At 43.2% G+C, this 26,124-nt stretch overlaps 1 long non-coding RNA gene across 1 annotated transcript in view; it reads right to left on the minus strand.

Annotated features, from left to right (window-relative positions):
- The window catches only part of LOC129023417 (uncharacterized), a 102,326-nt gene extending 76,714 nt beyond the window's left edge, over window positions 1-25,612 (minus strand). The window contains exons 1-2 of the long non-coding RNA XR_008496799.1: window positions 25,529-25,612; window positions 24,415-24,554 (exon numbers count right to left, since the gene is read on the minus strand). This is a non-coding gene — a long non-coding RNA (uncharacterized LOC129023417). The remainder of the gene's footprint in view (window positions 1-24,414; window positions 24,555-25,528) is intronic.
- Between the last annotated feature and the right edge of the window lie 512 nt (window positions 25,613-26,124).

Below are 26,124 nucleotides of genomic sequence, written 5' to 3' on the forward strand. Positions count from 1 at the left end.
GCTCCTTTATCTACAATGGCACAGCCAAGAAATTGAATGAACCAGATTGGGTTGCTTGAAGAAGATCAGGGAGCAAAGGCAGTGAGGCCCCACCCTCCAAAAAGCTGTGTGTGGAGGAGGCCCCAGGAGCAAGCTAAAGCCAGGACCCTAGGTGGAAGATCCAGCAAGGGAGATGCAGTGGAAGGAACTTTGTCAGCATAAAGTTGTGTAACAAAGGAACCAGCTGCCTTGAAAAGTAGTGAGCTTCCTGTCACTCAGGAATTGAAGTGGTGTACATTGCATAGCCACTGGTGAGGATGGTATTAACGGGATTCATACATTCAGTGGAGAGGTGGACTAAACAAACTTGAAGGCCCTTCCATGCTCACATTCTCTGTTTTCCAAAGTCTGAAGTCCCACTAACCACATCTGCTGAAAAGAAGTCAGGCAGACTTACAAATCCTGACTCCACCACTTGTCATGTGACCTTGAGCAAGTTTTCTAATCTTTCTGAGTCTTTTCCCTCATCTGCAATACAAAGATAATCATATTCATCTAGAATAACTGGGGTGAGAATTAAACCATGTACTATATGCACCGAGTGCCTTGAACAGGCCTTCCACACAGTCAGGTCTGAAATAGCAAACCACCACCCTGGCCACCCTCCTAATCTCCAGCAGTAGCTTCCCAGTGGTCCTCAGGTTTCCCAGGATATGTGCTCATTAAGCAGATTAGTGCACAAAACCAACCATTGCTCACATCCTTGGATGCCTAGGATTAAATGCTGGTCGTAATCTCCCTTCCCATTAAGCTCCTGCCTCGCAGAACACAAGCTATTTCACAGGGAGGGAAGTATTCATAACCATGCCTCAAGGGAAGCTGCTATTGACAGGGGGAGAGGAAAAAAAAGTGGTGTAAATGACCACGAAGAACGCAGCCATGGTGTTTGAGCTGAAAATGCACATCACAGATTCTGGTCTGCACTGCTAAGCAAGAAGGCAAATTCCTTCCTAGTTACTGCTGCCAAACATTCTCTCCCCAGGGCACCAACAGGCTGCCTTCTAAGCTTGTCTCCCCCAGGCCCATCCTAAAAGTAGGAGGTAAGCATCACTCTGCTGGGCAAATACCAGTCAGGGCCAGAGCGACACAGCTGACCCCCACCTCAACACCTTCTATGTGCACAATATAAGTAGGGACCTTCTAGTGGGATTTGAGGGGCCCAGAGCATACTGCCACCTTGGTCCAAAAAGCATCTCCCTTATTAATTTACCATGCATGCTTGGAACTTATGACTTTCCCATATTTCATTTTCAAAGTACTTTTACTTCTATTTCCTAAAACTGAATTCCTAGACCTCGTTAAAAGAAGGCAAAATGGTCAAAACCATTTCCCACAGCTAAGAACTCCTAGTTGGTTTAGAAATCACCTCCCAGTTAACCCAGGTGACCTGAGGGAAGAATAAACAACATCCTTGGAAACTGAGGTGAAATTCATACTGTCCAGGACCCTTCCACTTCTTCCCCTCCCTAACACACACACACACACACACACACACGTCACCAGATTCCTTTTTGAGCTATCAAATGCCCAGTCAGCCCATTTGTATTAGTCCTTTCTCACATTGCTCTAAAGAACTACCTGAGACTGGGTAGTTTATAAAGAAAAGAGATTTAATTGACTCACCATTCTGCAGGCTATACAGGAGACATGGCTGGGGAGGCCTCAGGAAACTTACAATCATGGTGGAAAGCGAAGGGGAAGCAAGCACATCTTCACATGGCAGCAGGAGAGAGGGAGTGAAAGCAGAAGTGCCACACCTTTAAACAACCAGATCTTGTGAGATCACTATCACAAGAACAGCAAGGGGGAAATCCGCCCCCATAATCCAATCATCTCCCACCAGGTCCCTCTCTAAACATTGGGGATTACAATTCAAAATGAGATTTGAGTGGGGAAACAAAGTCAAACCATGTTACCATTCATTCAAGATGATGGCAGCCAACACTCTTGTCTCACACGTAAGGGACAGCAGTGGCCGAGGGGCCAGGTTCTCTACTACCTGACAACTATAAATGCTCTAGATGGGCTCATATTATAGAAAGTTAATGACAAACCTCCTAATCAAAACACAAGGACAGATGGTTCCTCTGGTAGGTCAAATCAAGGAGGGTGAAGGTGAGAATGAATTAAGTATCATCGCATCCATTTTACAGATGAGGAGGTTGAGGTGGTAAGAAGTGACTTGCTCATTACCACAGCCAACAGATGGCAGAGATAGCTTCAAATTCAAGTTGGCCAAGCACTAAAAGGTGTGTTATTTTCATTATGTCATATGAGTCCTTACCCAAAAGCTCAACTTTCCCTACTTCACAGTGTGGAGACAGTCCAGGTCTGGGTCCTTTAGAAACAAGGCTACTCTGTTAGGCCTGTGACTGTCAAAACTTAACAAGCATAAGAATCACCTGGGAGCTTGTTAACCTGCCAAACGTAAGTGTGGTCTAGACCAGCACTTCTCAAACTTACATATGTACACAAATCACCTGGGGATCTTGTTAAACTGTAGATTCTGATTCAGTGGGTCTGGGGTTGGGGTGAGACAGCATTTCTAACAAGTTCCCAGAATTTTTGCGTTGCAAGAGGCTAGAGTTAGCCAGTGCTTGAATCCTGGCTCTGCCACCTACTGGCTGTGTAACTTAACCTCTGTGTGGCTCAGCCCTTTCTATATTAAAGATGTGTGTCAATACAGTGCTACCTCATGGAGTTCTTTTAGGATCAAATGAGATAATTCATGTAAGTCACTTAGCACAGCAAGCAGTGCATAGAAAAACCTCAATAAATGGAGAGCTATTATTATTATCAGTGAGTTTTGTGGCACATTATAAGCTTTCAATAAATAAATGAAAATTGTTAGTGTTACATTTTTCCATTAGCTTACATTTATTCAGCTTTTCCAAGTTCTGTAGTTTCCCCTGGAAATGAATTTCAGAGCTAGCAGTTTGCATTTGTATAATGCACATTCATGTAGATTTCCATTTTAGTTATCAATGCTAATTTAGTGCTGAAAACGACTATGATGCAAAACTTCTGCAATTCTGTGGCTAAGTTTGACTAGCCGGTTCTTCTGCTCCACATGGTGCAGCTGAGGTTGCTCACACACTTGGGAGCTTAGCTGAGAGCAATGCTGAGGCTGAAACGTCCAGGTTAGCCTCTCACCCTCCGGGGCTCTCTTTCTACATGGTCTCTTGTCATTCAGTGGTCTAACATAAGCTTTTTTCATAGCATGATGGCTGGTTTCCCAGAGCAAGTGTTTCAAGAGGAGGGGCCCCAATGTGCAAATGCATATCGATCCTCTACTTATATTATGTTTACTAATGTCCCATTGGCTCAAGTCAGTCACGTGGCCATACCCAGAGTCCAGGTGGGAGGGGACTACACAGGAAGTGTGATTCATAAGAAGCCACCCACATGAAGTCTACCATGATTAACTCATTTTATCATAAGCCCTTTGAAGACAGGAGCTCATATGCTAGGTGCACCATCGTATCCCCAGTCCTAGAAGATTATTGAATACATCTGATCCTCACAACCAACCCAAGAAGCAATTAAAGCAAAAATATTCTCCCCATGTGCAGATGGCTAGGAGAGCCTGAAGTCATGTTGCTAGTGAGGGTTGGTGCCCAGGATCCCAGGCTCTGGCCCTCATTCCTTCCTCTCCACTGTCCTGCCTAACCTCGGAGCTTAAAGCTTTTCTCCCAGCCCTTCCCTCCCTGTGTGACTCCTTTCTCCAAGCCTCCTGGTGACATAGTTAATTATTTATAAATGAACATTTAAATGCACCAGAATAAGTGCTATTTAAGGGAACCCTGTGGTGACTCACTGAGTAATTAAAATAATCATTTATTCCATAAGCATTTATCAGGTTCTCAGTTTGTATTAGGCACTGCAGGGGCAGAGATGGACAAGAAAGAGGTACAAAGAGTTAGAAGATGTGGTTCCTGCCCTCAGGGAGCTAAAGCACTTATTCTTTCACGCCACAGATACATATTATGCACCTCCTACTCATGTGTCCAACTAAGTACTGGGCAATGGAGGTGAACCCAGCACTGTTTCTGCCCTCAAGATGCTCACAGACTGGCAGGGAGTAAATGAGCCCATAGTTGTAACCGTTACCCCTGCAAACGCAGAAGGGCCTTAACTCTGCCTGGTGCAGAGACAGGGGTCAAAGAACTTCCCAGGAACAGTGACCCACAAACTTTCCCTGGACACAGAAGAAGTTGACTCATTAGACAAGACCCAGGAGGCCTTAACACACAGAGCCAAGAAGTCAGGGAGAACAGTACAAGTCACTGAGGTGGGAAGGGAGGGCTTCTGTCTTCTGAATCCCACGTGCAGAGCCAGTTTTCTAAGACAGGCAGCCCAAAATTGTTCCAGCCAAAAGTACCAGCAAGCATTACTTGAGCAAGGTGATGCCTCCCCTCTTCATTCTTTAAGACTCTGATCAATGCCATCTACTTGCACAGGACTCCTCTGATGTCCCAAGTGGGTTCCCCACATCCTTTGCTATCACGCACCATGTTTGCCCCACTCATGATGCCTAGCCCTAGCTTTGCTTATGTATTTACTATCTGTCACGTCCATTCAAATTAAACACTGTGAAGGTAGGGACTTTGCCATTCCCCAATATCCCAATTACAACGCAAGGCACAAAGCAAGGACTCTGTTTTGTTAATTTTCATCCCAAGCATGTAACAGTCCCTGGCACATGGTATCTTCCTAAAGAATGAATGAATGGAAGGGTTCTTGAAGGAGGCATGAAAGGGCTGTGACTTGGGGGATATTCAGAGTAAATACTATAGGTGTACTGTGGCTTTAGAATAAGACCAATCTGAGTTCTGATCTTGCCTCTGCCCCTCACTAAGGAACTACAGTAAAGCAATTTTTCCTCCTCAGATTCTCCACGTTCCTCAGCCTGGTGTCAGACATCCTTTTTCAAATGAAATTTTAGAGTGGATATGAGGGTTCTGTTTTTGACAAGGTTAGCGATGAGGGGGTCTTCTGAGTCTACCAGGGAGGTCAGCCTGGAAGGAGCCCAGTCAACAGCACATAATCAACATTGTGAGGAGATATCAACTGCAAAGCCAAGCTGAGTTTGGTTCCCAGGTCATAGCACCTAGGTCCCAAGGGGAGCTAGCGGAGTTCAGTTTGGGCTGATGGAGCATTGAGAAGCCATAATACACAGGGAGTCAGCTACTTGGCAAGTCTGTCTAGGGCCTCAGCCTGAGAGATAGAGAGAAAGGCAAGAGAGCTCTGTGTTTTCACACGTGGTGACCCCTCTTCAGAAAAAGCCATCCTTACCTTCCACATGGAGGACTTTTATCCATCCTTCAAAAACCCATTGAAATGCCCCTCTTCTCTAAATCTGTTCGGTCTTTCATACAAAGGTAGTCACTCCCTCTACTTTATTCCTATTGTAACTGGAGCATGCTTCTACTGATAATTATCATCTTTTCCATTGGGCAGAGAACTTTCCCAGAACAGAGAGTTGGCCTTACCTCTCTGTAGCTTCAATGCCCAGCACAGTACCTCTTGTATAGTAGCCATAATAATCACTACCTTTTATTAGGCACACACTCTGTTTTCAGGATTTTTGCTAAAAGCTTTATGTGCATTACTTAATTTAATCCTTACAACAGCCCAGTGAGTTAGGTTCTAACAGGATTCCCATTGTATGGTTGAGAAAACTGATGGAAGTAGAATTCACCACATACCCAATGAATGTGTGTTAAATAAATGGGCAAATAAGAAAGTGACTGAGTGAAATAACCAGAAGTAAAGTTATTTTTTGGCTGTCTTTGTCTTCTAGAGAGCAGAAAATCACTGGGACATCCTACTGGATGGAAGTGATCTATACCCATGTGCTTAGATTCCTTTCAAGTCCATAATGGGAAAAGGGTTGAATAAAATGTATGACTGGCTGGGCACAAGGGCTTATGCCTGTAATCCCAACAATTTGGGAGGCCAAGGCAGGTGAATCGCTTGAGGTCAGGAGTTCAAGGCCAGCCTGGCCAACATGGTGAAACCCCATCTCTACTAAAAATACAAAAAAAAAAAAAAAAAAAAAATTAGCCAGGCGTGGTGGCACATGCCTGTAATCCTAGATACTTGGGAGGCTGAGGCAGGAGAATTGCTTGAACCTGGGAGGCAAAGGTTGCAGTGAGTCAAGATTGCACCATTGCACTCCAACCTGGGCAACAGAGGCAGACTCCAGCTCAAAATAAATAAATAAATAAATAAATAAATAAATAAATAAATAAATGTGTGACTGAAATCCCTGGTTACAAGACATGATTTCTCAGACCCCCTAGAACAAAAGACAGGGCCTCGAAACCATTGTCTAAGAGCAGATCATTACCTCTTGAGGGGCTGCTCATTCTGGAATTTCTTTCCTTCCATAATACACCCACCTTGGCCACCCGGATGGTCCTCCAACTGCCTTGTGGAGGAATATGCCCGCAACTTGCATCTCTCCTAGCTTGAGTGATACGGGCAACTGTAGGTGTTAACACATACACATTTCCACTCCTCTCCAGTCTGACCTTTGTTGGTGAGAGCCTTCATCAGGAACAGTGTGTCCTATGTACTCAGAGATTAAAATGGACTTCCTCTTTAGTTGCTTCTCTTTGAAGCCTTGGTCTGGTAAATACCTGGCTCTTATGATTACAGCAGATTTGTTGCTCAGGTCTCAGTAAAAATTCTAGATTCAGTCTCAGAACCTTCATAAGGTGCTGTTACACTAGTTATGGGCCTGAGATAAAAGTTGTGGGTGGGTGAGCCCTGCTCACAAAGAGACAGCATCTTCTCATGCCCACCAACCAAATGAACTTAAAGGTTCTCAGCCTGTTCCACCCCCAAAGCCGTGTGCTTACTACCCCAAGAGGGCCAAAGAAATGCTTCCTCCCTGGCAACAGCTGGAGCCAAAGAAATAGTTTCAACATGAAAAACGCATGAAGGTGGGTGTGTAACATGTTAAGCCCTGCAACAGATTTTGCAATAGTTTCAGATCAAGACTATGTAATTCAGATAACAATCATATTTGGGCATATTTGGAAGTCTTGCAAATTCAACCCCTTCTAATGACATTATTTAACACTTATTGAGCATCCACTGGGGCTAGGCCCCATACTAAATATTCTACATGCAACCTAAGTGTTCATTAGCAAATGAATGAAGAAAATGTGGCATATATACAGAATGGAATATTATTCAGCATAAAAAGAAGGAAATTCTGTCATTTTCAACAAAGATAAACCTGTAGGGCATTATGTCAAGTGAAATAAGCCAAGCACAGAGAAACAAATACTGCATGATCTCCCTTGTATGCATAGAAGTAGAGAGTAGAAGAGTGGTCACCAGAGGCTGGGGTCATTAGTGGGAAGGGTGGGTTGGAGAGAGTTGGTCAGAGAATACATAATTACAGATACATAGGAAGAATAAGTTCAAGAGATCTATGGCACAGCATGGTGACTATAGTCAACAACTATATATTGTACTCTTGAAAAACAGAGAGTGGATGTTAAGTGTTCTCACCACAAAAATGATAACTGGCCAAACATGGTAGCTCTTGCCTGTAATTCCAACACTTTGGGAGGCCAAGGCTGGTGAATCCCTTGAGACCAGGAATTCGAGATCAGCCTGAGCAACATGGTAAAACCTTGTCTCTACAAAAAATACAAAAAATTAGCCGGACATGGTAGTGCACAATTGTAGTCCCAACTACTTTGGAGGCTGAAGTGGGAGAATCACCTGAGCCCAGGAAGTTGAGGCTGCAGTAAGCCATGATTGTGCCACTGTACAGCCTGGGTGACAAAGCAAGACCCTATCTCAAAAAAAAAAAAAAAATTATAACAATATGAGGTAATGCATTTGTTAATTAGCTAGATTTAGCTATTCCACAATGTATTAAAATACACACTTCAAAACATCATGTTGCACATAATAAATACATACAATTTTATCTGTCCATTTTTTAAAACTTTTTCACAATCCTAAGAGGGAACAACTATTAATATTACTCTCATTTTCCAGCTGAAGACATTGAAGTTCAAATAGATCCAATTGCCTGTGCAGGGTTTCATAGCCATGGGGTAGGGGAGTGCTGGTTTGACCCCAGGTCTGTGTGACTCCCAAGTCTCTGTATTATTCTGCCAGAATAAGAAGCCAGCCCAGCTTTGGTGGGCCAGGCCATCTAACTAGTGGAGCTTCCAGGCCAGGAATCTTAGAGTCACCCCATAGACTTTTACCAAAGCTTCTCAGCAGGGCCTAAGAACGCAGACACAGCATCCTTCATGAGGGAGCCAACCTGTCACCTGGAAAACGATCCGCCCCTCGACTCACTACTCAGGCAAGTGTCTGCCTCTCCCGTCCATACCTACATCCCATTCCAATTCTCTAAGGATCCAAGAGGAAACACTCTTCTCCTCCCTTCCCTTCCAGAAACACCCTGAGCTGCTGGCCTCAGCCCCCAGAGCGTCAGTTGATGACTTAAGACCCGGAAGTCACTACCAGAGCACTTTGAACACACTGGATCCCAGGACAATTGTACTTTTCTAGGCCTCCATTCCTTTCTCAGTGAAATCAGGAGTTAGATTAGACTAGATGTACTTTTTTTTTTTTTTTTTTTGAGATGGAATCTTGCTCTGTCACCAAGGCTGGAGTGCAGTGGCGCGATCTCAGCTCACTGCAACCTCTGCCTCCCAGGTTCAAGCAATTCTCCTGCCTCAGCCTCCTGCATAGCTGGGATTTCAGGTGCCCGCCACCACACCAGGCAAACTTTTTTGTATTTTTAGTGGAGACGGGGTTTCACCATGTTGGCTAGGCTGGTCTCAAACTCCCGACCTCAGGAGATCCACCTGCCTTGGCCTCCCAAAGTGCTGGGATTACAGGCGTGAGCCACCTCACCAGCCAGGAATTAGACTAGATGTACTCTGATAACTCGGCCAGCTTTGGCATTGCCAGATATTCTAGAACAGTCCATTTTCTGCTGTTCAACAGAACTTTCTGCAGTGATGAAAATGTTCTGTATCAGTGCTGTCACGTACAGCAACCACTAGCCACACGCAGCTATGAAAGGTCGTCTGCTGTGATGAATGAATAGTTAATTGTATGTTAAGTTTGATGGATTTAAATTAAAATAGTTGCACGTGGCTGGTAGCCACATATTGGACACCGCAATTCTAGAACTATTATTAATAAGACAGCTTCTGGGCTCTGCAAGATATGTAAAGTCATTGTAGGTAATCAGTAATATCATTATAATAACCAACAAGGCACTGAGGAGTAGCTTGCAGGGCTAAGTCCTCCCAGCCTCCATCAGCCACTTAGCAAAGACACCAGAAATAAACAAAGTAATTTTATTTAAAAACAAAATAGTTTCCTGTGCAAACAAGCTTCAACACTGTTTGTCCAGTAGCCCTGCATAACTGCACTGGGTCCCTAACCTCTTCCCATACAGACATTCTGCTGCAGCCACAGCCTCTTGCATCAGCTTGACATCGTTTAAAGTTTTTTGTCTTGCCACATCCATTATCTCTTTGATCCTCAAAACAGCTCTCTGAAGGAAGTCTCATTATTCCCATTTTATAGCGCAAAAATCTAAAATTCAAAAGATTTAAATGACTTCTACTGAACCAAAGAAAAATCCTACTCCATGCAATGAGGCTTGAGGCAGTTGGCTGATCTTCCCACATTTGGAAATGATAGAAGCCTGGGTCTGTGACTCTTTTAAATAGATAGGTAAACTCTCTCAGTACCTTGCTGGCCTGCAGGTGTTATTGGATGCACAAGGCAGGGAGAAGAGCTACAGGCATGGACAGAGAGCAGATGGTGTCTGGCCTGATGGGAGGGGGGCATATCACACAGGGCATTAGGGGCCATATGTAAGGCTCGGTTCAACTTCAATGCTCTGTGTGATGTCCAGCACATCTCTCTACCTCTCAGGGCCTTGGTCACCTCCTCTGGATAATAAAGGTGGGAGATACCTTTATCTCTAAGGCCTCAGACAGCTTAGGACTTAAGGAACTCATGGAGCACTGCTTGCTCTGAGTCTAGCACCATGCATGAGATACAGGGAAGAAGGAGGCAGGGCTGCCTTCCCTCAGGAAGCTCTGCCAACTGGTCACTGCCATTTGCAAAGTCATCTGACCTGTGGAGGTGTGTGTAGAGGGGACAGAATGAGACTCAGGAGTCAGCCAGACCTTGGTTCACCACCTTGCCCTGCCTCTTCAAGCTATACAGGATTGGGCAGATCGCATAACCTTTCTGAAAACCTCAGTTCTGTCAACTACAAAGTAGGATCACCATGGCCCCTCTCCAAGGTTGCAGTGAAGACCATATGAGCCAACACATGCCAAGTGGTTCCTATCAGCGCTGCATGTACCATGAATGTCACTTCCTTTCCTTTTGCTTTATCCACCAACTAACAGAGAGAACACCTGGTGTCTGCCAGAAAACTCCTGTCATTGGTCTTGATTCACGGCAGGTCCCCCACCTACTCCACTCTCCAGCCCTGATCTATGCTTCCAAGCCCTGCCGGATCCCTAAAACATGCATATCAGGCCTGCCTGGTGAGGCAGGAGACAGAGACAAGAAAAGAGAAGCAGGTTAGGATGACAAGGAATGAAGTCTCCCTCCCCAGGACAAGATGTTTAGCCAACTTTTCCCCCGTCTTGGCCGAGACAGGCTGGAAAGTTGCTCTCCTGAGGGCTCCCACCCAAAGATCCCACTCATACATCAGCCTTCAAGCAGGAACAGCTCCCACAGCTACAAGGAAGAGACATCTGTCCCTCCCCTTCCCACTGACACCCAGAATGAGTCTAATTAGATTGTCTCTGCTCTCAGCTGCCACTATGGTTGGTGCCATGGAAGTGCAGCAAGAGGGTGATGTGAGACACAGATGCCCAGAAATGTCAGGTATTTGCCAACCCCGGGGGTCAGGCACTTTGGCTGGGATGGAGAACCTGCAGTCAAACCACAGAGATCTGTAGAGGGTGGACAGTGAGTTGAGGCCAAGATAGGAACTGTTTTTCTGGAAGGAAGTGAATCGTTTTTCAAAATAGGCTCTGAGCCAAGCTAGCTTTCGAAATCTTATTCCCCAAATTTTGGATCTCTGATTAGAAATTATACCAGTCAGGGTCTTGGCAGGAAACAGAAACTCACTCATCTGGTATTTTTTGAGGAGATTTTTAACGAAGGGACTATGATGGGTACACAGGGGTGGGCAGAATTCAGACAGCCCAGAGGGAATGTTGAGGAACCCAGGCACTAGCAACAGCAAGAAGCTGTGACCACTCCTAGGGCGAAAAGGAAAAAGGAAGAAAAAGTTGCTCTCAGGGTCCAGTCGAGAGCTGGGTTCTTTACAAGGCGCCACCTACCAGAAGCTGTGGAAAGAGATACATCCATCCATCACCAAAACCACAACAAAGCAGGGAGGACAGGGTGAATTCAGACCCCCGGCATCTATCTCCTCCCAAACTCCAACTCCCCCAACTGGTGAAACCTGACAAGAAGTTAAATGGCAAGAGCCCGGCAGTGCAGTCCATAGAGGTCAGGCTCGTGGGGCACAGAGCAGGGCAGAGAAAGAACCAAGACAGATATGAGCAGATGAAGAGTATCCAGGTGAAAAACGGAAAAGCTCTCGATTTTGTTTTGGAGTTCCTGACCTGGAATCAAATCTTAACTGTAGCACATATTAGCTAAGTGACACTATGCAAATTCCTTATCTTTTCTGAACATCGGTATCCTTATTTAGAAATGTCCTATTATCAAATTCAGAAAATTAGAAATAATATTTATAAATAGAATTTATAGTGCCTTGCACAGAAGTGGTAAACAATGACCTGGAGGTGGCTAAAAAAAAAAAAAAATCACTGGCTTTGAGATCAGGTACTGGGTTTCCTATCCTGGTTCCTTCACTTTCTTGTGTGACTTTTGGAAAGCAGCTTGACCTATCTGAACCCAAGTGTGTCACCTGCCAAATAGGTATAAGAACATCTGCTTTCACAGAGTAACATTGATTAAATAATATATACAAGTAGTTTAGTTGCCCAGGCACAGTGGCTCATGCCTGTAATACCAACACTTTGGGAGGCTGAGGCAGACAGATTACTTGAGGCCAGGAGTTCGAGACCAGCCTGGTCAACATGGCAAAACCCCATCTCTACTAAAACACACACAAAAAAATAGCTGGTTGTGGTGGCGTATGCCTGTAATCCCAGCTACTCATGAGGCGGAGGCACAAGAATCACTTGAACTCAGGAGGAGGAGGTTGCAGTGAGCCAAGATTGCACCACTGCATTCCAGGCTAGGCAACAGAGCAAGACTCTGTCTCCAAAAAAAAAAAAAAAAAAAAACAACAACAACAACAACAAAAGGAGTTTAGCACAATGCCTAGCACAGACAGTTCCAATAAATACTTATTATTGTCTTCTTCTTGTTGATAAAGATTGAGTAGAAAGTATGTCTCATATGTGCCTGGAGGCATATGATTTTCTCATCTTGACTTTGTTTCCCCTATCAGAGGCTGGTGAACTTGAATTTCAATGGTTCTTCACTCAGCAGAGCCTCTTCTAGGATTGGTATTCTCTTCAAGCCGAGACCCATAGACCCAGGGTCAGCCAGACCAACAATCTTCCTATAAACTTGGCACCCACCCTCCACAATCTGGCTGTTCCCCCACCCCAAGAGGAGAGCAGCACTTGGATTATGGATCATGGAAGAAGGCTCAGCTGGACAAAAGAAATTTTGGCCCCTCCGTGTCCCATGTCATGATTTCCTCAAAGCACAACGAATCTAGAGACACAGCCCTGAAGACCTGGGCTTTGAAAGTCCTTTGCCAATTGAAGGAATGGGTGTGCTCTGACTCAGGCTCACATCTCGACTGTGAGAAGCTTGAGGACTGAGATGGTCTAACCCACCTTGCTGCTCCTGCATCTGACACAGGGCCTTGATGATAGACCTGAGCACCCACAATATGCCAGGCCCTGGGCTACACCAGGTGTACTTCATTGAACAAAGCAGACATAATTTATAATCTCCTCATGAGGCTTATAGACTGGCTGAGGAGTCAGAAATTTTACAAGTAATTACAAATGTTATCATTGTGATTGAAGTTAATGTAGGAGATCCACTGTTATTAGAATGCACAAGGACCAATGTTCCCATCAATAACAGAATAAAACACCAGATAAACTCAATATTGTATTTCTCTTTAAAGTCACACAAGAATGGTGGATGCAAAAAAGGTTAAATGAACCAAATGCCAGAGAGGAATGAGCCCTTCATCAGTGAGGAAAGAGCAACTGCTACTCTCATACCTAAGGCCAATTGCCAGGTCTGGATATGTGTGGGTGGAGAAGAAGGCCTGCCATAGGCAGAGGAGCTTTGCTGGAACAAGGATAAACCAACCGAGCTTTTAGTGACAATGTGGGCTGGTGTGACAGATTGGAATCTCAAAGAGTCCAAGTGCAATAATAAATCTTTTGGCACAACAGTTCTCCCCCACAGGAATTGTGCTGAGCCAGCAGCTGTGGGGGAGGAGCTGGAAAGCAGAGATAGATCTTGCAGTCTTGTGCAGTGCTTAGGCTAAATCTGGAGATAAACTGAAACTTACTAAAGCTGCAAACCAACTCCCTCCTAGCCCAAATTCTGAGAAGATCAATGGATAAGTCCCTCACCAGTGGCTGCATAGGAAGTTGGACACTGGAATAATGGAAGATGAAACATATCTGTTATTTCATTTGAAACAAGGAGTAAACTAAAACTAAACAAGGTTTCAACTCAGCCCAGTTCAGCTTGATCATGGTGGGATCTGAATGATCAGCCTCTCACCCTAGCTTCCTGATAGGGAAAAGGGTGGGCACTCTCTGGAGAAAACAAAATAAAATGTATCATCTCATTCAGTCTCTACCGTTCTTTTAATCAAAATGTCCAACACATAATTGAAAATTATGAGACGTGCAAAGAAGCAGGAAAATGTGACCCATAATCAAGAGAAAATATAGTCAATAAAGATAGACCCACAGATGATTTAGACTTGGGAATGAGCAAACAAGAACTTTAAAATGATTATTATAAACATATTAAAGAACTTTAGTAGAAAATTTGTGCAGATTAGTGGTCAGAGGGGGAATTTTAGACGATAAATGAAACACTTATAAAAACAACTAAGTGGAAATTCTAGAACTTAAATTTACAATATCTGAAATGAAGAAGTCAATGAATGGACTTAACAGCAAAGCAAACTTAGCAGAAGAAAAAATTAGCAACTCAAAAAGCAATCAATATAAAACCCTCAAACTGAAACACAGAGAAAATAAGGTATAAATGGAAAGAGTATGTTCTAATATACTATCTATTGACCTAACATATGTAATTGAAAAGGTAAAATGGAATTACTATGGGAGCATGTAACCCATCAGCATGTTCCCATTTTAGATCTTTAATTGTGCTGCTCCTTTTACCTGGAACACAGATAGCCACATAGATAATTCCTTCATATCCCTCAAAATTTTGCTCAAATGTTTTCATCTCGGTGGAGTCTTTCCTGACCACTCTATACAAAATCTGCATTCACCTACATTTCCACTTATAGCTGGGATTTCTCCACACATTTGTTTTATTTTTTCCTTAACTCTTGTCACCATTCATAAACATATATTTTATATACATTGGTTGTTTCTTCTTTCTTCCACCTTAATATATGTTCCCTGAGAAGTTTTTACCTGTTTTGTTGACTCTCCAGCACCTAGAACCTAGTAGGTGCTCAATAAAAGTTACTAATCAAATAACAATGAGATTTAAACCTTCTCATATATAAAATAGGCAGAAGAAAGAACTTTAGGCTTTAACTGGAGAGACAAGTGTTTCAAGGCAGGTCCTTTTTAAATGCAAGTGGCAGAAATCTAACTAAAAATGACTAAAGTAAAAAAGAAAAGATATTGGTTCATACAATTGAAAAATGCAGGGTTTCTTGCTTTAGATATGACTAGATCTAGATGCTAAAATGAAATAACAAAAAAAATGGCCTTTGTCTCTGGGTTCTATTTTCCCTTATGTGAGCTTTATTCTCAAGCAGGCTTTCTCAAGGGCAGTGGTAAAGAAGACCCCCGCAAGCTCCAGCTTTGCATGCTTTAGATAAACCACTCCAGGGGAAGAAAGCTTCTTTCCCAACGGTTCCAGCAAGAACTTCAATGCTATGCTCATTGTCCAGACTTGAGTCACAGTCAATTTTTGCATAGATCCACTGTGGCCAGGAACTGGGGTATTGTCACACTCCTACTAAACCACATGGCCTGAAAGTGGCAATTCGTCAAAGAAAAGTCAAGGTGCAATTTCCAGAAGAGGTAGGAAATACCAGGCAGGTAAAAACATGTGTCTATGTCCTTAAGAATCATCTGAAGTGTGGGGATTAGGACAAGCAAGAGTATATCAAGCAAAGAGTTGTGGTAGGGGGAGCATGAAGAATTTTAGAAAAAAATAATTTCTTTTTGGTTAGAAAGAGCAAGAAAAAAGTGGTGAGAAATGGGGAATTAAAGAGAAGACAAAATTTAGGGGCCTTGTCAAGAATGTTTAGAAGTTCAAATATAATACTAATAAATAGCAAAAGGAAGCCCTTGAAGTATTCAAAGCTGGAAATTTAAATGGTTAACTTTTGGTTTTGAAGAGATCCCATTAACTGTCCTATTTAGAATGGATCAGACAGAAACAAGACTGAAGTCGACCACCTGTTTGGTCATCACAATTTTGTGACATTTGGTGTCACGATTGTCTATAAGAGAAAGATGATGGAGACCTATGAAGGTGACAGTGGGGATGAACAAAGTAAAACTATTTGGGAGACAATTTGTAGAACACAATTCAAGAATGCTCTAAGAAGATCAGGGTTTATCAATAGCTCTCAAAGCCTTACCCAAAAGATCTCAAGCTCTCTGTCACTTCTATGCTCTTCCTCCATAGGTTGTAAGAAGTTCTAGTAGGAAGACAATGCTGTACCTGCTGCTTCCTTTCTCCTCTCCTTTCCTAACCTCACTACAGGGCAGATCCAGACAAGCATTCCCAGAAGTAGGTCCCTGCTCTGAAACCTATACATAGAGGAGAGGTTTAAAAATGTTTAGATAGCAAAGGTAAGTGAAGAGAGCCCATGCTGGCACCACCAAGGGCAAGTATATTGCCCTAGAGTCAAACAGAGCCAGGTTTTATTCCTGCCTCTGCCACTTATTAGCTGTGTGCCCTTGAGCAAGTTACTCAACCTCTCTGAACCTTAGCTTCCCCATTTGAAAAATGAGTATATCACATTAGCTCACAGAGTGCTTATGAAATTTAAATGGCTTTGTGCATCTGAAGGCTGGAAACAGTGCCTGGCTCACAGAGTGAGCTCAAAGGAGATTGGTTCCATTTTTCTCCCAATCTTTCTTCCTTAGATGCCTAAGGACGTATTCCCACCTATTTTCCTTTTTGACAGCAATCCTTCATCATGCCCCAGTTTTGTGATATAATTTTTAAAAATTAAATGCAAATAGTCAAGAGTCATCTAATTCATTACTTTCAGCTTCAATGACAATTACTAACTGTACCAAGCCTCTGGCAGGACACTGGCAGCTGTTGGGCAGCTTCAGAGTATTGATTAGGCTCTCCTGGGCCACAGGTTCATATGTTTAGGCTAATAAAAAGAAAATAGCACTTATCAAATAGAAGGTTATACATATCCCTTTAACCACTGGGACATTTGTGAGACCCCTAGACATTAGAAAGTTCCTAATGAGTTCCCAGCAACAAGCTGCTCCCCTTATCTCACCCCCTAACCCCCGCCTCAATTACACTGATACACTATACACACCTGGTGCTAATCATCCCCACTAGAGCTGGTGATTAGAAAGTATGGAGGGAATAAGGAAAGGATACCTGAAAACTCCTGAGTGTGGGTGAGCCCTGTGACTTACTTTTAACCAATAGAATGTAGCTAAGGCAATGGGATATACATGATTACATATAAGTGATTATGTGACTATGTTACATTAAATTGTAGTGCGCCTCTTGGTGGAGTCTCTCACTCTGTTGCTGATTTTGAGAGAGCAAACAGCCATATTAGGGAATGCTTTGTAGCAAGTAACTACAGGCAGCTTCCAGTTGCTGAAGATAGCATTCACTAACAACCTTCAAGAAACCAAAATCCCCAGTCCTATAGCTCAAGAAACTGACTTCTACCAAGAACTGTGAGTTTGGAAGTAGTTACTTCCCCAGTCAAGCATCCAGATGAGAACCCAGCCCTAGCCATTACCTTAATGATAACCTTGCAAAGTACCCACCTAAGCCATGTCCACACTTCAAACCCACAGAAATTGTGAGATAATAAATGCAAGTTGTTTTAAGCCACTAGGTTATAATAATATTATTACATAGCAGTGGATAACTGATATACATGGTAAATTCTAGAGGAATTAATTAATGAGGAAATGGAGAAAAATTTTAATCAGAAAAGGGGCAGACCAAGACAGTTTGATTCAACACACATGTATCTATCAAGGTTCTATGTAGGCAGAATACTAGCTGATTGATTGTGCTAAGAGCTGACGGAACGGTTTATTAATCAGGGTAGGCCACTGCTATAACAAACAACCCCAAATCCTTCATGAGGATTCACATCAGAACCCAATGCCTGTCATAGAGAAATAAGGAGAGAACTTAGCTCTACTCCATGCAGTCATTCAGGAACCCAGCCTCCTGCCATCCTGTGGCTTCCCCATCCCCTATCCTCAAAGTTTTCCACTGGAACCTCTGCATCCAGCTTGTAGACATGGGGAGAAACAGAACATAGAGAACCACATGGGTGGTTTTTTAGTAAGGAGTAAAGCCAGAAAATAGACAAGTCACTTCTGTCCTCATCAACTCAGGCACATGGTTTCTCCTGACTACAGGAAATGCTGAGAATTATAGCCTCACTCATGCCCAAAGAAAAAGGAAAGAGTCTGGTAAACCCATCCTAGTCTATGCCCTGGAAAAGGAATAATATTTTTTTTTTGAGATAAAGTCTCACTCAATCTGTCACCCATGCTGGAGTGCAGTGGCACAATCTCAGCTCACAGCTCACTGCTACCTCTGCCACCCAAGTTCAAGTGATTCTCCTGCCTCAGCCTCCTGAGTAGCTGGGATTACAGGCTACCAAGAACTGTGAGTATGGAAGTAATTATTTCCCCAATCAAGCATCCAGATGAGAACCCAGCCCTAGCACCATCCAGCTAATTTTTATAGTTTTAGTAGAGACAGGGTTTCATCACTTTGACCAGGCTGGTCTCAAACTCCTGACCTCAAGTGATCTTCCCACCTTGGCCTCCCAAAGTGCTGGGATTACAGGCATGAGCCACTGCACCCAGCCAGGAATAGTAAATGTTCAAGAATAATTCAAGCACAACCTTGACCTTAAGTAATTCACAATGTACTAAGGAAAGCAGGCAAGTAGCAACAAATGATAATACATGACACAATATGAAATGTTCTTGAGAGAGAGAGAAAAGTTGGGGAGAAAGACAGAGAGAAGAAACTTGATGTAATAGAAACTATGACCCAGGTTTTTTCACTTACATTCCCTGAGCTTATGTTTTCTCACATTTAAATTTGAGAAAATAACTGAATCTCTCAGTGCCTCAGTTTCCTCACCTACTAAATGAGAATAATAGTGCTTCTCCCAAAAGTTGGCTGTGGAGATGAGATAATCCATGCAGATAAAATGCTTAACACAGTATCCAACACAAAGCAAGATTGTATAAATATTAGCTATTATTATTTATTATTATCATTATCATTATTATAAATTCAGGGGACCCAAAATGATTTGGAAGTGCTTCATAAAGTATAGTTTTTCTACATGTAGTAGATAGTTTTTATATTACCCCCAAGTGCTTCTGCTGCTCAGAATAACAGGAGATTTATTCTGGCCCTAGGAAATGTGGATAGGCTTCCAAGAGGAGGCAGCATTTAATCCAGACTTGGAAATGTCAGAACTGTCTTCATTCCACAGATGGGCTCCTGCCTGACAAGCTGGACAACTGGTTGGCCTCTTCATTCTGGATAGTTACAGACTGAGAGGGAAAGAAATGAAATCCACGGAATTCAGGGCAGGCTGCAAGGTGGCCATGAGCACATTCACCAGCTCCCGATTAGAGGCAGATGCCGCCACCACCCCCATCTTTTCATGGCTTGGATGATTTAAAAAAGAAATTTAAAAAGAAGCACCAGGTGATGCAGCAGGTAATAAACTTATGGAACTCATTTCCCCAGGAGGCTACTGAGGTGAAAATTTTAGATCACTTCCCAAAAAGCTTAGTTAAATTCATGAGTGATTGATTCCTAATGGATTATCAAAGCCTGTTAGGAAGGAAATCCTTAAACTTTAAGGTTGAAGTCTTGGAAAACAGGTGTGCTCTCTGATGAAACTTCTCTCTGCACCTCTGTCACAGACAAAATATTAGGCTGCATGTATCTCTCTGAGTTGACTCACTGTGACAATTCAGTTAGAGAGTCACTGCAAGGAAATGCCTGAAATAGCACTTGTGACCAGAGAGGGCCAGTACAGGGCACCTGCACCATCACTCTTCCTGACAGATTCGTGGCAGACATCACTAGTCCATCCCAGCACCATTTGCCATGGAGCCCCATGATAGCTCCAGTCTCTTTCCCAGCATAGAAACAACTTGGCCATCCCTGATAGACCCCACACCTTTACTCAGGATGAAATGAGGCCCAAGGAGTGGAAGTCTTTGGTCCAAGATGTTTGCTCCAGGGTTATCCCTTTAAAATCTCTAGACAGGCAGGCAGGCTAGTGTGGGAGGCAAATAAAATCTGATGTCCAGTCTCATTCCATGCCTCTATGTCTTGTGATTCAAAGATGTACAATCCTACAGGTCCTTCCCTCCTTTCATATTAATAAACCTGCTGTTCACTTTATATAACATATGTCTGGACTTAGAGAATAATACACGAGTCAGGAAGAAGAGGAAGAAGAGGGAGGAAGAGGTGAAAGAGAAGGAGAGAATCATGTTTGCACTGCATTTGACATTTATAAGCACCTTTATATCAATCATTGTTATAGTTAATTCTCTCTATCTTCCCATCTTCACAAAGAAAGAAAAACAAATGAGGTTCAAGGAGGCAAAGTGACTTGCCCAAGCTCTCACATCTCCTCCGAGGCAAAGCTAAAGTTTAAATCAGGCCTCTGTACTACGCTGAGCTCCTTTTTCACTCCCACGAACGAGGATTCATTTGGAAGTAAAGTTTTCCTCTAGGTGTCAAAAGCACCTGTCTTGCACATGGATTGAAAGGGCAAATCACCTAGATCAAACCCTGTTTCCCAATAGCACGACTGATTCCTCTAGATCATGCTGTTTTGTCCCTGGCTCTCCTGCTGCCCAGAGAATGAAGACACATCTGTTAACACATTAGCAGAGAATGTCATACTATGACAGCTGTGGGTAGCATTTGGGTACCAGATGTCCACTATCTCCCAGGCCAGATCTCTGTCCCTCTCTAATGGGGATATCAGTGCTGCTAGAAATAACGTAATTAACCAACTACCTATTATTGACTCTCCGAACAAATATTTATTGAGTGTTTACTATGTTCTGGGCCCTGGGCCAGGCCCTGGGGACAAAGGCAGGACAGTTCATGGAGCTTACGTTAGAAGTAGTAGTAGTAGTTTTATAAGTAAGTGAAGAAAATAACATCAGAAGTGATACATGTGATACGGAGTCACTGCAGGATTAAGTAGGGCATGCCTGCTTTGGACAAGGCTCTTTGAGGAGGTGACATTAAGCCGAGCCTTTAAGGATGAAGAGGAGTCATTCATGTAAAGAGAAGACAGAAGAGCATCCTAAACTGTTAAGTACAAAGACTCAGAGGCCACAGAGCTTGCGTTCAAGGAGTAGAAGGCCAGCAGGAAGCTAAAGCAAGATGAGAAAACCAAAGCCCTGGGAGTTGGAGCAATTTGACTACGATCTCACAGGCATTTTTGTTGATGTAAGTTAAACAGACATCCCCAAATGGATTGCGACATTATAAACAGTTTCCCCAGGTCTTTGTCAGAAAGCTGCTCCCCTGCAGCTCAATATTCACCTCTTCTCCCTGCTCAGTACCCTCTTGGCATCCTAATTTTCCCAGAGTAATTTCACAGTAATTCCCAGGCAGTTGACTGCAGTGTCACCAGCCGGAGACAATCAACTGAGCTGAGGTGGGCTACAAGGAAGGAGACGACATGCTCTCTGGACGAGAGAGTTCCTTTCTGCTCGCAAAGGACCTTCTCCAGCAGGAAGAACAGCAAAGGCAGGGGAAATAGCACATTAAATGACATGATCAACTAGGCAGGTGGCTGGTTTGTTTTTCCAAGAGCATAAGCTAATCTCGATAACTGGGTCTGGGGGCTGGGGGTGGGAGCAATCCTCTGGGTTCTCTTCATTCCACTTCTGCAAACTACTTCATATGCAATTATTTTATCCCTCGCTTTGGGTTTATTTCTAACCTCTAGAAAAGCTCTTGTATCCAGTAGGCACCTAATAACCATCAGCAGAATGAATGAACAGGTTATGCACGGTAAGACAAGGATGCAAAGGTGTATAAGCCTGTATTAGTCAGAGTTCTACAAAGAAACAGAACATATATATATATATATATATAGAGAGAGAGAGAGAGAGAGAGAGAGAGATTTAGTATGAGGAATTGACTCAAATGATTAGGGAGGCTAAGTCCCATGAGCTGCCATGTGCAAGCTGGAGACCCAGGAAAGCCAGTGGTATAATTCCAGACCAAGTACAAAGGCTTGAGTACCATGGTAACCAGTGATGTAAATCCCAGTCCAAGGGCAGAAAAGGATCTATGTCTCAACTCAGCAGGCAGGAAGCAAAAGGGGTGAATTCCTCCTTCCCCTGCATTTTTGTTCTATCCAGGTCCTCAGCAGTTGTATGATGCCCACCAACAAGGGAAGGGCAATCTATTTTACTGAGTTCACCAATTCAAATGCTAATCTCATCCAGAAACACCCTCACAAACACACCCAGAAATAATACTTAATCTGGGCACCCTTGATGGACTCAAGTTGACACATAAAATTAACCATCACAAAGCCCATTCATTCATTATTCCTTATCAATAAGCACTATATGCCTGCTATATGTATGGCACTGTGCTGGACATGAAATAGAAGAAGCTAAAAGATGGAAAAGGTATTCATTCATTGACTCGTTCAATTATGCAACCTATTTTGGGTACATGGACTAATGTTCCACAGCATTTTGTAGTTACATGGCTTCATTTTATCGTTGCCATTTAATAGCACAGTCCTTGGAGTCGATCCTGAGTTCAAATCAGGTCTGACCATCTGGACAACCTTGGGCAAGTTACTTAACCTCTCAGTTTCACTATCAGAAAAATGGGAATAATAATACATTTCTTCCTGTGTTATTATGAGTCTTCAAGCAATAACGTGAAAGGGGCGTAGCAGAGATCTTCACACGTGGTAAGTGCTCAATAAATGGTAGCTAGTCTCATTATTATAATGTATGTTATTTTTTATCCTCCTGTCCATACTTTGAAGGTATTTTTTTCCTCATTTTACAGGGCTGAAAGTCACAGAAAGTTACATGGCCAAATATCTCAAGGAACCAGAACTAAGCTGAATCCTTTGCCATCCATGGCAATGATACCTCTAAACTCAGGCCTTCTGATCCAAATAAAGCATTTGGGAGGCTTATTAGACACCACAGTAGCAAGCTTCACAATTGAGGCTCACTTTATAGGTGGAGTCACTGAGGCCAGAAAGGTTGAGCAAATTGTCCAAGGTCAACAGTCTTGATGGAGCTGGGAATCAAATCAAAGTTTCTTGGGTTTTGAGGTTCTTACTATGTGACAGACAAGATGCTCAACTCCAAAGATGTTAAATTAAATATGGCCCAGGCCCTACCCTTGAGAACACTCAATCTAGGGAGGTGTGGGCAATTAGAATGGAGATGTATCTTTCTGAAAAGAAAGATTCTTCAAGAATTTGACTGCAGTCTTCACATGTATATGAAGCACTGTCCTTTGAAAGGCAAAGTAAAAGGTAGCATAACACATTGACTTTGGGTCAGGCAAACCCAGGTTCAATTTCCACCTCTTTCACTCTCAAGCCTTGTGACCGTGGGCAAGTCATTTAACTTGATGAGCAAACCTGAGTTTGCTCATCTCTAAAATGGACATGATAACAACACTTACCTCCATAAGCTGCCCACAGCCCATCAGGAATGGGCTCCATCTTTAGCTCTGTCCCTTCCCCCAGGATTTAAGTCTAAGTATAGCAGAGACTCCAGGGATCTTGTTCATTGTATTATGTCTGGCACACAGCATGGGCACTATGTGGATGGAGGAGGGTGACCACAGAGAGGCATCCCAGGCAGAGGGGAAAGCATGAAAATAATCATGAAGGTGTGAAACAAAGCGGTGTATTCAGAAAACTGGAAATAATGAGTAGGTATGGCTGCACCTACGAAGGAGTATGGCAGAGGGAGTGGGCAGGGACGTTGGCAGTGAAGTGGAAAGTGGGAACCTGTGGGCTGTGATGCAGACCTGCACTTTACCCCCAGGTTCCTTACCTTGAGTTCTGTGTCGAGTCTGTTCGTCCCTGTATTTCTCACGAGGGGGCTGGGCCAGACACTGTGAATTGTCTACCCAAAGACTATTTATAACCAATTTCTCCTTGTCTTTCTCTATTTCAAAGGTTGAGAAGGGTAAAATAACCTATTTCCCACCTGCCTGGCAAGCCATACACACAGCTGTGGCCAGCGAGATGTAGCAGAAGCCCCAGGGAATGTTTTTCCTTCTAGAAAAAGTCGTGTGTGTGCGTGTGTGTGTGTTTGTGCTGTGTGTGCATGTGTGCATGAATGTATGTATGTTGCCCTTTTCTCCTTGGTGCTGCTTGTCCCTTACCCCTTCTTTCCTACTGGAAGACTCCTAGGGATGCAACAGCCATGGTGCAAGTAACTATGAGGTGACAAGCATAAGAGTACAGGCCTACGTGGTAAGAAAGGCGATGAAGCACTTGGTCTATTTGACAAATAATCCTTTATGTGTTTAAGCCACTATGGAGGTGTTTTTCTATTACATGTAGCCAAAAGCAATCCTGGTTCATGCAAGGACTTGCTAGCCACCCTATCCGGGTAGCCCTACTTGGACAGATCTTTGCTGATTCCTCTTATCCTTGGACCAATCTTCTGTATGTTTCCAATTGGGCTCATCAAGATGCACCCCCTGCCCCCATAAGGTTTAGATGTGAAGTCCTTCCACATCATGATCCTGGTTTCGTGACCAAGACATTTATTTCCTTTCATTATCAAGGTGAGATGTAAGACAGAAATGACTTACCGACTGATGCGCGGCCTCTGTTTTGTGGCTTTGTCTCACGCTGTTTGGGCTCCCAGCTTCCTGACTGCTCCGTCTGCCACGCTGAAAACACTGCCACTCCCAGGATACCAGGCTTAGAAGAAGCCTTTCAGGGAATTGTGCTGGAGCAAGAGCAAATCTCAATATGTTTATCCTTATGTTTTTTCTTTTCTGCATTGCCTAGAGGATAATTAGGATTATGATAATCTCTTTACTGTATGTTTTTTTTAACTTCTACAATAAGCTCTTTGGAACCAAAGGGAAGAGCCCAGAGGGAAGATGGACATGGAGCTTATGCCGTAAGGACAGACCAGAAACAGAAGGCAGAGAGTCAGGCAGCCCTGTCACCAGGGAAACCAGAGGAGGGTTTGTGGTGTCAGCAAAAACTGACAAAGACTTGGAAATGAACAAAACCAAGCGCTGGGCGTCCTTTCCCTGGAGTTCTGTGTATTATCCCATGGATCTCCAGGGATTACCTACTTTTACCAAGATGAGTACCTTTGGCCAACTTCAATCAGCTGGGGTATTTTACAGCTCTCTATGGTTAGAAGTTATACAGAGCTCACAGTAATGCAAATGATTCTTGTCCATAGCAATGAAAATGAATTTTATTGGGAAAAATATAATCCCAACCATTACATTTTATTGCCCAAGAGCAGTGGATCTCAAAGTGTCACCTGGGTACATCAGGAGATTGCCTGAGACGCTTTCGGGGAGCCTGTTAAGTTGAAACTATTTTCATAATAATAGTAAGGCACTATTTGCCTTTTTCACTCTCATTTTCTCATGAGTGTATGGCGACATCTTCCAGAGATTACATGACTTGTGATACTCTTAGTATTGCTCTGACAGCAAATGGAATTTGCGCTTGTGTATTCTCGTGTTTTAAAAATGTCTCAGTTTTAACTTCTAAAACAGCAAATATTGGGCGGGCATGGTGGCTCATGCTTGTAATCCCAGAACTTTGGGAGGCCGAGGCGGGTAGATCATTTGAGGCCAGGAGTTCGAGACCAGCCTGGCCAACATGGCAAAACCCCATCTCTACTAAAAATGCAAAAAAAAAAAAAAAAAAATAGCCAGGCACGGTGGCACACACCTGTAATCCCAGTTACTCAGGAGGCTGAGGCATAAGAATTGCTTGATCCCAGGAGGTGAAGGTTGCAGTGAGCTGAGATCGCACCATGGTATTCAAGCCTGGGTGACATAGACTCTGTCTCAAAATAAATAAATAAATAATTTTAAAAACAGCAAATATTGATAGATATAACCCACATAAATAAAAGCTCTTTGAGAGGTCCTCAATAATTTCTAAGACTGTAATGATAATCCAAAACCAAAAAGTTTGAGAACTGCGGCCCTGTAGCATAGGAACTAATTTAACTAATTTTGCATCTATCAGCAAATTTATTTCAGCATCCCTGACTGGTGTGTGTGTGTGCATGTAGGTGTGTGTGTGTGCATGTAGGTGTGTGTGTGCATGTGTGTGTGTTCTCCCTGAAACTGTTTTAATATCTTACTGATCCTTTATTAACTAATGAGTTAAATAAAATCTTTATTTTATATCTGAACGTCACGTTTTCAACTTTTTGAAAAATGATGCTCAAATACTAGGCTTGGAGTAGAAGAAGGAGATGTGAGTTGTAGCCAAGAAGAAGACCAAAGAACCAAGACCACGTGGAGGGCACCCAGGCA

Source organism: Pongo pygmaeus, chromosome 23 (assembly GCF_028885625.2).
Source record: "Pongo pygmaeus isolate AG05252 chromosome 23, NHGRI_mPonPyg2-v2.0_pri, whole genome shotgun sequence".
Taxonomy (NCBI): Eukaryota; Metazoa; Chordata; class Mammalia; order Primates; family Hominidae; genus Pongo; species Pongo pygmaeus.